The following is a 14,355-nucleotide window of genomic DNA, read 5'->3' on the forward strand; positions in this document are numbered from 1 at the left end:
CAGGAATCGATTGATAAAGCCACCAAAGCTGTGGATGCTTCTACAACTTCTTGTAAGAAAGCGACCGAAAATGTCGAAAAACTAATCTCAGATGCCCAAGTATTTTTGGAATCTCTCCAAGCGGCTGCTGAAAAGAATGCTAATACGGTGAACGCTACTATTGAGAAACTCACCACTTCGCTCCAGGCTGAGAAGAAACATTTTGAAAGCATTCGTACAGGGATTAAAAATGATAATACAGAGTTCGTATCTTCAGTCAAATCTCGTATTGATCAACTCCAGACCGAGTAAGCCGTGGAAAACAAAATCATGGACGAACTGGCTCTTCGCACGACTCAGCTCAAAACTTAGACTCTAAAGCTCAAACAAGCGAACAAGGATGTTGAGGAGCTCTAATCTGAAAAGACAGTCATGAAGACATGTGTGGGTGATGTCAGTATCCTACTCACCAATCAGCTTGATGCTCACAATCCTTACCATCAGTGTCCGTCAACACTTAACAGAAAAACTTTGTCTGACACTTGAGATCATGCATCGCCTTGAGGGTGTTTCTGAGGCGGGTTCTCCTCCGAAACAAGGGGGAGAAGTAACTCAAGAACATACTACTCAACCTCCTCCTACTCAAACGACAGAAACAACTCAGACTCCTCCGAAACCGAAAGTCACCAATGAACCGAAGGGTAATGCAGCTTCGAGTTCCAAAGGAAAGAAAATCATCGGTGAAAGTGAAGAAGAAGAAGAAACTGAAGAAGAGTTGTTAAAGCAAAAGCAACGTGATCAAACTCTAGATGAAAATCTCAAAATTACACGGGAAGCCGAAGAGAGGGAACGAAAAGAGAAAGAAGTCTATGACATGTTGGAAAGCAGAAAATCTCTCTTTCCACTGTGGACATTGGAAAAGTTACTGAAAGAAGCAATCGAGTCTCCAATCACTCATTGGCTTGAGCCGGTAATTTCTTTTGACTTGGAGAATTCTAAAGACTTACAATTTGATATGCCAATCATCCGAAGGGCATTTGTTTTTCACAGCTTCGAGCCGACAGCATCAATTCCATCTTCTGACGCGAAAATTGATTGTTCTTTAATTGAGTACTATCTTGCTTTTTCTCAGCCTCAGTACTTGACCTGGAGTGCACAGAAGATTACATCGGTCAAAGTTCTAAAGGCAGTCTCTGCAGGAAGCTTTATCAATGTGAAGTTTCGGGTGACTCGAGGTTCTGAAAAAACTCGGTTCATGAGATTTCTCTTGCTGATCTACCGAACCTTAATCCCCATGATTGGATCATGCTCACAAATTTTCTGTTAACTGAAGAACAGAAGTATGACCCCATTCTTGCTCACATAAAGCGAATGTTGGTTTCATACATACATGAAGTAGCAAAGCTGGATCACGAGATCGCCTCTGCTTTGAGAAAGAACCAAACTGTCAAACCTATTGGTAAAGCAAGCGACATGAACAAGATGCAATTGGGCAAAATAGACACGAAATATCTCACGGTGATGTTCACTCGTGGAGAAAATCAAAAGTGCCTGTTCGCCTTACCCGACAAACACCTATTCTCCACCACTTGTTTGGAGCATATCTTGAGTATTATAAACAGGTGCAAACAAAATGACGATGCTGCTAAGAAGAATTATAATGAAATGCTTCGCTGGTATATTCTTTTTCGTCATACTCTATTGGCTATCATATCGAAGCTGTTCAAGACAGTGAAGAAGACAAAACAAGCACAACAGTAGATTTCTCTCCCCTCAATTGACGCAAAGGGGGAGATTGTTGGGTATAGAAGATTGTGTCATTGGGGTTTTTGCTTTAGTCCATTATGTATACAGTTTTGGGCCTATCCAACCGTAATTTATTAGGGTTATAGGATCTATATATAGTGCATGCATGCACCGTGTATTAGCTAGTCGTTGATTTCATTATTGTAACCCTACCACACCTCTACAGTAGCAATTCTTAATAGAGTTCTTCTGAGGTTGTGGCTTATTAATCATTCGACATCAGTTTGATTCATCTTGTGTTCTTATTTGCTTTGTGTTCTTGTGTTGCTTGTTAAGAATCTTATCGATCTTAAAGAGTTTTAGTCTCATCAAATATCATAAGCGACATGTAATACGAGTTAAGGAGAGAAAAACATACCTATCACCACATTCGGTGCGACACGCGCCTCCTCGACGGTCAGATGGAAAGCTCGGCTCCTCACCAATGGAGCATCTGACTTGCCCTGTCGGCCATCTGTGTTCCGCAGGGTCGATGGACCTGGCGCCGCCATTGGCGCTCCTGATGTCAATCTTGGGCAGTTGGCCTTTTTATGGCCCTTCTGATTGCAATGGAAGCAAATCGGGTATGATGTATGAAGAGTGGGGGTAGGGGCAGTACAGTCCCTGTCAAAGTGCCCGAGCTTGCCGCACTTATAGCAGCCCGATGACCCTAGTCCGACCTTGCTGGCCCTTCGACCTAGTGTCGGATCCCTTGGGTTTCTTCCCCGAAACCCAGTCACCTGCCCAGTCTCCGCCTTTCTCTTCCAGATGTGCTCTATATCAATCTCCCGCTCTCTCGCCCTGGCTATCATGTCCTCCAAAGTCGGGCATGTTGAGTAGCTGACATGTTTCTGGATGTCAGCTCTCAATATATCATAGTGCCGGGTCTTCTTCATCTCCTCATAACCTGCGTACTGAGGCACCAGTAAGGCCATCTCCCTGAACTTGTCGGTAATCTCCGCCACCGATTCAGTCGTCTGTCTCATATCAAGAAACTCCTTGGTCAGCTGCTAAATCTCCACAGCTGGCATAAACTGAGACCTAAACCTGGTCACAAAGTCCGACCAAGTCATAGCCTCAATGGTTGGGGCTCCCAAAGTGTCACTGACTGCCTCCCACCAGTCTCTAGCTCTGTCTCTCAAACATCCTGCGGCATACCGGACCTTCGACCCCTCAGGGCAGAAGCTCGTCAACTGTGCAGACTCTATGTCTGTAATCCACCTCTTGGCTACAATGGGGTCCTTCACCATGTGGAAGTCTGGTGCACACATCTCCTGAATCCTTGAAGGAGAGTGTGCGTGTCCCCGACTGGACATATGCCGTGTCACTCCTGAATGCCCTGAGGCGATCCTCCATCATCTCAATGATACCTTTATTGATCGACCCAAAAATTACCTGGGTCGCCTCAAGGATGCCTCTCGTAAACTCGGATGCACTGAATGCTCGCAATCCATCATCAAATGGCTCGAAACCCGAACCCGAACCTGATCCTGACCCAGACCCTGAACCTCCCGCTCCGTGACGTGTCACCACCATTCTAAAACAAAATATATAATCGTCAGGGTCATAGATAACCTCGAGAGGTCTCACACTACAAGTTCCCTGGTTCTATCTCAGCCCTTCTTGACTCGAGTACGGATCCTCTGCTTTCAGTAGTACGGGCCCATACTACCTTCCACATCTATCCGTACTTTCCTCAAGGATTGCCTTGACTTCACCAAGTGCCTTCTACTACTGTTTCTCTCCATTCTAATCTCGTCCTAGGCGTACCCTAGGGTAATCTCCGACCCACTCTCCGCCATCAACTACATAAGAAGTCCCTGCTATCTCCCCCTAACTAGCTTGCGAATACCATTACATATTGCTAGGACCAGATAATTTTTCGAATGAGAGGTCTCTCCCTACAACGGTTAGACTTAGACGAGAGCTACGAAATAGGGCTAAACCTAACCTTCTGAAATTATTTCGTCCCCGTAATATGTAACTTAACATATTCGTTTACTAGTTAGTTAAAGATAACTAGGAGTCCTAAAAGCACAAAGGAAGCATCATTCGGGCTTTGAGTAACCAAACCAAGCATATCCTAATCAGACTATCATATCACTGACTAATCAGTATTATCATGCAGCTTAACAAGCACATACAACAGGTATATCATGCATCTTCCTAGATCCTCAGCCCTAACCTAGCATGCAGTTCTCATACACATATAGTAGGGATATAAGGCATCCTTCCTAGATCCTTAGCCCTAATCTAGCATGCAGTTATCATACACATACAATAGGCATATAAGGCATCCTTCCTAGATCCTTAGCCCTAATCTAGCATGCATCTCTCATAATCATATCATATATCATAACAAACATGTATGGGTATCTTGGGGAAAACTTACTTGAGCTCGGCCGATTGCACGCATCACACACCTTGTTCTTTCTCAAAACTCTTTATTTTAATTTTTAGAAAAACTATTTTCTTGAAAAAAATCTTTCAAACCCTCGATTTGAGTCCAGAAACTCCCGAAGGTGTGTCCGAATCCGTCAAACCAAGGCTCTGATACCAACTTGTAACTTCCCAAAATTTAAGACCAAAAATTTCATTTTTGATTTAACGATTCATAAAACAATTTATAGAAAACAACATCGAGTTATCTTATTTCATAAAAACCGTAGATCATATGTCTCAAAAGCATGTCAACAGATAGTAATAATGTCAGAGTACAAATCCCAAGAATCTCAAATGCGAAAAATCATGTGTGTGATGCGCGGCAGTCATGCCGGCTCTTTCCCCTTCGAAGAAGAGGTACCTAAAACCAAAACTGTAAACCGTAAGCACAGAGCTAAGTGAGTCCCCCAATCATACCACATACCATACATAACACATACTGTCTAACATATCCGGGTACTAGCTACCCCTTCGGTCTCATTCAACCGGTAACTTGCCTAACATATCAGGGTGCTGGCCTACCCCTTTGTTCCCGTCGACCGGTAACTAGCCTAGCATATCAGGCTGCTGGCCTATGTTGGGTTTTGAGAAGTATAACACTCCTATGGTGCACATGCAACCCTAGATGCTTTGGATCTATGTTTTCTCTAATTATACATGCATTTTCAATTTGCCAAAGCATACATCCTAACTAGCATACAAATTGACAATTGAACAATACAACTAGTTAGATAACTTACCACTTAGTAGGACTTGTAGTTCTTGACCTTTGAAAGCTTGAGCACCTCAAGTGTGATGCCTCTAATGTGTCACAAACACCAAATGCAAGAGGAGGCTTGAGAGAATTATTTACTTAGCACAAAATCAATATCAAACTCTTAGAATGATGTGGTAGCCGATTTTAGCTCTAGTGGAGTCCTTTTATAGTGTAGAAAATGCTAGGGTTACACCTTTCAAACCCTGATGACCTTTCATATTACTTAGGCTCCATGGGTTAAACCTCCATGGATTATCCATTGATTATCTCACTGGTTTAGCCAATCCTAAATAACCATGGATCATTAGCCCACACTATAAGAATCATTGATTTACATAATCAATCCCCACATATTTAATTAGTCTCTTTTGATCACAAAATTAATTCCAAATTAATTCTTGATCAATACTAATTAAATAATATGATTTCTCAATTAATATATTATACTTATAATATTTTAATAAATCATAAATAACCTTATTCTCAAAAGTCCATCCTATCTAATTGCACTGGTGAAGGCAAGCCAAAAGGACCATGCTACTATCAGGTCAAGTACATCCTAATTATAGTTATTGGCTTAGACACCTAATCCAACAGTCTCCCACTTGGATAAGTCTGATAACTATAATTGCCAATGCAACTTCAAAATCCGATGAGCAATCGTAGCTCTCAAAAGCCGCTGTCGAACTCTGACCCAGTCAGTGACACGTCCTTTAGATAAGGGATCATATATTCCTCTGTTCTCAAGATATCTATGCAGACAAATAGTTGGAACATATTCATACTTATTGTCCTGCAATTTGTTTCTCGATTTCTGATTCGTCGGACATAGAACATAACTGAACACATCAATTTAGTTCTGACCGGGCCCAACACATAGTCAAAAAAAAATCATCGAGGGGCCCAAGATATCGCTTTTAATCCTCTTAGGATAAAAGGAATAGATAAACTTCGACATTTATGCTTGTACTAACTACTCATCAAATCATAAACAACGACACGTTTTATAACATCAAGTTAGTGATGCGTTTTCATGCCATCAATGCACAACCAACTCGTAGTCAACAACTCATATATCTTGGTTTGAAGATTATATGATATTATCCTCTCACAATTACTCGTGATAAATTCCATGAAGTAATTCAAGTGAGCGCGGGTTGAATCCAATATTCAAATCTTATTTCAGGAGCACTCATGAATGGTGTAGCAAACTTTTGTTATGTCTAACGCATTAGAAAATCTACAAGCCAACTCATGACAGTCTAGCCTCATTACCTACTTCCAAAGTATGATCGACTATGGATGGTTTGAATAATCTTATTATTCTGGAAGTCAAAACATGCAAAGTGAAACAATAGTAAATAACCGACACAAGACAGTGACTTTAATTATAAATAAAAACTCCTTTTATTTAATCACCAAATGTCAATTACAGTTTATATATTACAAGTTTCTATTTATCTAAATACTAAAACTAATATCTTCTGTTAGCCCAATGCCCCTTGCATGCTGCAAGTGCTTAACCCTAGTCAGTGCCTTTGTAAGGGGATCTGCTAGGTTGTCCTCTGACGATATCCTCTTCACCACGAGGTGTCCTTCTTCTACTTGATGTCTTATGAAGTGGTACTTTCTATTGATATGCCTGGATCTACCATGATCTATCGGTTCCTTGGTTAAGGCAACCTCCCCTTCATTATCGCAGAAAATATCCACAGGCTCTTTTATGGATGGTATGACTCCAAGGTCTCCGATGAAGTTTTTCAACCATATCGCCTCTTTCGATGCTTCGCTTGCTACTATGTACTCTGATTCGCACATTGAATCAGCTATAGTCTCCTGCTTGGAACTTTTCCATGTTACTGATCCTCTATTCAGGGTAAACACCCAGCCCGACTGAGAGCGAAAATTATCTCTGTCGGTTTGAAAGTTGGCGTCACTATACCCTGTTACTCTCAAGTCATCACTCCCACCGAGGGTAAGGACCCAATACTTAGTCCTCCGTAGGTACTTAAGAATGTTCTTAACTGCAGTCCAATGAGCTTTACCAGGATTCCCTTGATATCTGCTGACCATGCTCAAAGCAAAGGCCCCATCAGGGCGAGTACAAGTCATAGCATACATGATCGAGCCAACTGCGGAAGCATATGGTATTCGACTCATCTCTACTATCTTGGCCTCTGTACTCGGACTCTGAGTCTTACTCAGTTTGGCATTGCCTTGGATAGGTAAGTCACCTTTCTTGGAGTTCTCCATGCTGAAACGCTTCAACACCTTGTCCAAGTAGGTAGTTTGACTAAGTCCTATTAGTCTTTTACTCCTGTTTCTTAATATCCTTATCCCTAGGATATAGCCAGCTTCTCCAAGGTCCTTCATAGCGAAACACTTCCCAAGCCAGGACTTAACCTCCTGCAAGGTTGGGATGTCGCTTCCTATGAGCACTATGTCATCTACATACAATACCAGAAAGCTTACTATACTCCTACTAGCTTTGACATATACACATGACTCATCCTCGCTTCTCGAAAAACCAAACTCTTTGACTTTCTCATCGAAACAAAGATTCCATCTGCGATATGCTTGTTTCAATCCATAGTTGGATTTCCCAATCTTACACACTCTATTAGGGTACTTTGCATTGACAAAACCCTCTTGCTGACACATGTAAACATCTTCAGCCAACTTTCCATTAAGGAAAGCGGTTTTGACATCCATTTGCCATATTTTATAGTCATGAAATGCAACTATGGCTAGCATAACCCTTATAGATTTAATCTTCGCTACTGGTAAGAAGGTCTCATCATAGTCAACTCCCTGATTTTAAGTAAATCCCTTCGCAACCAGTCGCGCCTTATATGTGTGCACTTTCCCATCCATGTCGGTCTTGTTCTTGAAGATCCATTTGCACCCGACTGTCTTTCAACCCAGTACATTGTCAACCAAGTTCCAAACTTGATTGTCATACATGGACTGAATCTCGCTGTCCATTGCCTCTTTCCATTTAGTGGACTCGGGGCCTGCCATGGCTTCCTTGTAGTTAGATGGTTCATCCAAGTTTACCTGTGTGCTATCACTGATAAACGTATCACCTTCAATAGTAATATGAAAGCCATAAAACTCAGGTGCCATCCTAACTCGAGAGGAACGTCGAAGAGGTAATGACTCGTCAATAGGTTCAACAAGAGTTTCCTCCTCGGGTTAAGTGCCAGTGTTTGAGGTTCCTTCATCACTTAACTCTTGAAGCTCTTCAAGGTCAATTTGCCTCCCACTGTCCTCCTGGCATATGAGTTCTCTCTCTCGAAAGACTCCTCTCCTCGCAACGAAGACAACATTGTCACTCGGTCTGTAAAAGAGATATCCAAAGGAATTATGTGGGTAGTCGATGAAAATACATCGCTCACTACGAGGTTCGAGCTTGTCGTGAGTCTCTCGTCTTACGAAATCGTTGCAACCCCAAACCTTGATGTGATCGAACGAGGGAACCTTCCATGTCCACATCTCGTGAGGTGTTTTGGAAACCTTTTTGGTAGGGACTAGATTAAGGATATGGGTGGCAGTCTCTAAGGCATACCCCCAGAATGAGATAAGTAACTAAGCTCAACTCATCATGGAACGAACCATGTCTAGCAAGGTTCGATTGCGCCTTTCAGCCACACCATTAAGCTGTGGTGTCCTAGGTGGCGTCAGTTGTGAAACAATTCCACATTCCTTAAGATAGTCTAGGAACTCGATACTAAGATACTCTCCTCCTTGATCGAATCGTAGCATCTTTATTTTCCTGCCCAATTGATTCTCCACTTCTTGCTTAAACTCCTTGAACTTTTCAAAGGTTTCCAACTAATGCTTGATTTAGTAAATATACCCATATCTACTATAATCATCAGTAAAAGTCACATAGAAGCAGTTAACATCCCTTGCGGCGGTTCTGAATGGTCCACACACATCAGTATGTATGAGATCCAATAGACCTTCACCCCTTTCACAAGCACCAGTGAAGGGTGACTTGGTCATCTTTCCAAGTAAACAAGATTTGCAAGTATCATCCGACTTCAAGTAGAATGACTCCAAGACTCCTACCTTTTGGAGTTGGGCTATGCGCTTCTTGTTGACATGTCCAAGACGACAATGCCACAAACATGCCTTGTCCAAAACATTTGACGAATCAATATCCAACACATTATTTCCTAGGTTATCTACAACCATCATAGTTTCATATATACCATTACATGGTAATGCTTCAAAATAAAAGACACCATTACAATAAGCATAAATACCACCATTTTCATTATTAAAAGAAAAGGTAAAACCTTGTTTATACAAACTGTGAAAGGAAATAATATTTCTCGCCATATCGGGCGAGTAACAATAATTATTCAAATCTAAATTTAAACCATTACTAAGCAATAAAGAATAAACTACAATCTTGGTCACATGCGACACTTTCCTATTTCCCATGATTAAATTTATCTTCCCGTGCTCCACATCCCTACTTCCTTTTAGTCCCTGCAAATCAGAACAAATGTGAATATCACAACCTGTATCAAGGACCCAAGAATTAGCATGTGATGAGTTATTAGATTGAATAGTGTAAATACCTGCAAATGAGGGCTTTATCTTGCCATCCTTTATGTGCTGCAATTACTTGGGGCAGCTTCGTTTCCAGTGCCCTTTTTCATGACAGTGGAAGCACTTTGCATCCTTCGGATTGGAAGAGGGATTAGCAGAACCAGTTTTGGTCCCACTGGAAGAGGATCCATCAAGAGACTTTCCATTGCGGCTCTTGTAGGGAGCCTTCCTCTTCTTTCCCTTCCCATGTCTAATTGCCAGTACAGGGGCATAAGTAGTAGTAGTAGGAGTAGACACAACCGACTTGCCTTTCAAGTTGTTTTCTGCAGTTCTTAGAAGGCCTTGAAGCTTGCTAAGAGTGACCTCCTCCTTGTTCATATGATAGGTCATCCGAAACTGATCATAACAAGAAGGTAAAGAGTGTAGAATGATATCTATGTTGGGTTTTGGTGTACTACAACATCCTATGGTGCACATACAAACCGGAAACCTTTGGATCTATGTTTCTCTAATTATACATGCAATATTGTTTCCAAAGCCTTAAGCCTACAACTAGCATACAAAATGATATAAACATCATAGAAATGAGTTAGAAGATTACCTCTTTGTTGTAGCTTGTAGACATTGGCCTTTTAAGAGCTTAGTGCCCCAAGTGTTGCACCTCAAACAAGTCACAAACATCATGAACAATCAGAATATATTGAGTATGAAGTTATGAAGCACAAATCGGCTCTCACTCTACTTGGAATGCATGGGGTGCCGATTTTGGTGACTATGGGTCTCTTTTATAGTGTGGCTAGGTCTAGGGTTACATCCATGCAAACCTTAATGCCCATGACCTTTCATATTCCTTAGGATCCATGGGTTAAACCTCCATGGACTATCCATGGACCACCATATTGGTTTAGCCCATCCTAAACAACAATTGGCCCACACTATAAGAATCATTGATTTACCAAATCAATCCCCATATATTTAGTTAGTCTATTTTGATCACTAAATTAATTCCAAACTAATTCTTGATCAATACTAATTAAATAATATGATTCCTTAATTAATATATTATACTTATAATATGTTAATAAATCACAAATAACTTTTTACTCAAATATCCATCCTATCAAATTGTCCTGATGAAGGCAACCCGAAATGGACCATTGCTACAGTATTCATGAGTGCTCCTGGAATAAGATTCGAGTATTGGATTAAACCTACGCTCATTTGAATGACTTCATGGATTTTATCACGAGTGATCATGAGATGATAATATCTTATATTCTTCAAACGGAGACCTGTGAGTTGTAGTTGCGCGTCGGTTTCACATTGACATATGTAAACGCAACCAGTAACTTGGTTGTTATAAAATATATCATTGTGTGTAATTTGATGAGTAAGTACAAGTGAACATTTGGGTCGAAGTTTATCCATTCCTTTTACCCTTGGAGGGATAAAAGCGAGATCTGTGGGCCCCTCGATGATTTAGTGATGACAAACGTAAGTGCTCGGCCGGGCCTGGACTGATTTGATTTGTTCAATTAGTCAGTCGTCATAAATCGGAAATTGGGAAACAACAAATCGACAGAGAGAATGATTATAATCCATGTCTCAGTCCATATGATATCTAGAATGGAGGAATATATGATCCCTTATCTAAAGGACAAGTCATTTACTAGGTCAGAGTTCGACAACGACTTTTAAGAGCTACAATTGCTAGTCGGGTTTTGGAGTCATACTTGAAATAATAGTTTTAGACTTATCCAAGTGGTAGACTGTTGGATTAGGTGTCTAAGCCCATAACTATTATTGGTATGTACTCGACCCGAGAGTAGAATGATCCATTTGGCTTGCATATCACTAGGACAATTTGTTAAGATAGACTCTTGACAGAAGGTTATATATGATTTATTAATATATTATAAGTTCTAATATATTAATATGAAATCATATGTTTTAATTAGTGTTGATCAAGAAATAATTTGGAATTAATTTTGTGTTCAAAAGAGACTAATTAAATCTATGGGGCTAATTATGGTAATTAGTTATATTTATATGTGTTGGGCTTATGATCCATGTTGGACCAAGTTTATGTATGGATACATAAAGAGTTGGGCCACATGAACCATGGATCATAACACCCATGGGTATGGATTTGGGTTATACCCATGATGCTTGGAATCCTTCATATAAATATGTTATTTCATAGTCAAAATCACCACTAATGTATTCTTGGAGAACATGGACGGTTTTGCTGTGTATGAATTCTCTCTCAAGTTTCATCCTTTGCCCATGATATGTTGTGACTTCATTTGAGGCCTCCACACTATTGGGGCTAATCTCTTAAGGCCAAATACATCAAGACTTCAAGCTACATAAAAGGTATGTTACTATAACTAGTATCTTATATGGTATATGTCAAATGCATGATAGTTATAGGTTTAATGCTTTGGAAACCATTTGCATGTATAATTTGCGAAAACATAGATCCACTGTATTTAGGGTTGTATGTGCACCATAGGATGTTGTAGTATACTAAAACCCATCACAACAAATCTTTGGTAAACCTCAGATTGTCCTCAACAATTGCTTAACCACTTTAGTCAAATCTTGTTCTAGTCTCTTTTCCCTCTTAATGCCCTAGTCCCTTTTTCCCTCTTAATGCCCTAGTCCCTTTTAAAATTGAAATGAAGTATAAGTTCCTCTCCCTTAATTATAGCAAAACAACTTTTCAAATCCACAACTTTGCGAATTGAACTTTTTGTTTTCTATAATTAACATTGCTAACTTGCAACACTTAACATTAACACTTATGCTCCCACTAGCTTTGACATGTATTCAGAAATCAGCTGGACTTCTAGAAATCAATACTTATTGACTTCCTTACCAAAGTTCAGATTTCTGATACAAGATGCTTTGATAAAACTTTATCTAGGCTTCTCAAACTCATACACCTTTCCTTAGATAGCCCACATGTGAGTCCAAACAATTTTAGAACTTACATCAGTAAGTCCCAAATGTTTAGACCTTTGCCATTTCTCACATTTCGAACTATGAAGAGGGATGCCGTAATCATAATCGAATTTTGAGAATTCAAATAACATAATTGCTATCTCCTTAAATCTACTTAGTGAAATCGTTTCTTCACAATCATTTTCATGAATTGGTGAGAAACCTTATGACACTTAGATTATTGCGGTGTATGTGTTCCTATCCATGTGAATTTGTCATAACCATAATCACAAGACAAGGTTAGTGAAAAATCCAAACCCATATGGACTGAACTTTTTCAATCTTAATTTCTTGCCACTTGGTAGCACAAGGGCATACCATTGCTTCCAAGTTTTTCTGCAAGCAATTGAGAACTCATAGAACTCACATGCATAGTCAACTTTAACTGGAATGGGCACCGAAACATGAATATGTCAACACGACAGGTTACAAACCTTAAGTCGTGTGCTAGTGCTTAACAATAGGTTTACTCTTGATTAGTTCTTGAAACTTTCATGATCTTTAAGACTCCCACTTACCTCTTGACATATAAGATTCTCTTGTCAAGAATCATTCCTTGACAAAAAAAATATTCAAGAGTTAGTGTGGATTCTTATCAAGATAAATACTTCACACAATTGGTCTTAGTCGGTCTTTGTCTTATCCAAGACATCACAACTTACCAATTTCAAATGTACAAGAGTAAGAAACATTTTACTATACATTTGACAAGTGTTATAAACCTTCCTTAAGACTATGTCACTCAGGTTACAATCTTGGAGTATGAATCATCTTCTTGACTTAACCATTTCAACAATTCACGATTCCTCTTCTTAGCCATACAAAAACACTAAGATATCCTTAGAGGATCAATTGTGATATGGTTTTCTATAATCATTAAGATGATCATAAAACACGATACTAAAGTACTCTCCCATCTTTTCAGATTGGAGAAACTTTTATCTTTCTGCCTAATTTTATTTTGCTCATTCGTTCTGCCAAACATTGAAACTATTCCAATGTTTCAGAATTACACTTAAACTTGTAAGCATAACCATATTTACTAAACTTTAGTAAATTATAACGAATAGTCTTATCGCCTTTTGTGGTGGATCTGACCAGCGCACAACCAAGTGTACCCAATCCCCTAGTCCTTCACTTGACTCACATATACATGCGAACAAGGAATTAGTCTTATTTTCCAAAGATGAAAATTCCCATTCATCACACAATACAACTTGCATGATTCCAAGTTTCTATCCAACTGAAACTTGGGTGATGAGAATCTTTCCTTATTTGGTAAATTTTGACACTACCACAAATGAAAGAATCAAATCCATTTTCCAATATTGCTATCAATAGAAACATATAAGCAACAGTTTTCACAAATTCCATTGTGAGGAAACTTAAAATAAAACAAAGTTAAAAAAAAATTTATTTATAAAATTGCAGAAAACTTATCCTTATAATGCAAATACATATGAAAAGTATGTTGTTATCTATTCCTAAGAAATCTATCACAACTCTTAAGCAACAACTCAAAATTCTGATCACCGAACCATGCGATCAAAATCCATCTCTTCGCGATCAGAATCAGCTTATTCTTCCTTTAAGTTTCCTTTCTTTTCTTCGATTCTCCAAAACATCAAAATGTAATTACATTACATCATGTATTAAGAATATCCAAATATGAACTTAATAGAGTTAGATATTGGACTTACCTGAAGTAGAGTTAGACCTTTTTGACTTTACCATGCTTATAATCTTTCAGGTAAATAGAGCAACTTCACAACCAATACCCCGTCTCTTGGCAATAGGAACATATGGACCTTTTGGGAATAGTA

The sequence above is a fragment of the Lactuca virosa genome, chromosome 3 (assembly GCF_052849685.1).
Source record: "Lactuca virosa cultivar CGN04683 chromosome 3, Lactuca_virosa_CGN04683_v6, whole genome shotgun sequence".
In the NCBI taxonomy this organism is placed as follows: Eukaryota; Viridiplantae; Streptophyta; class Magnoliopsida; order Asterales; family Asteraceae; genus Lactuca; species Lactuca virosa.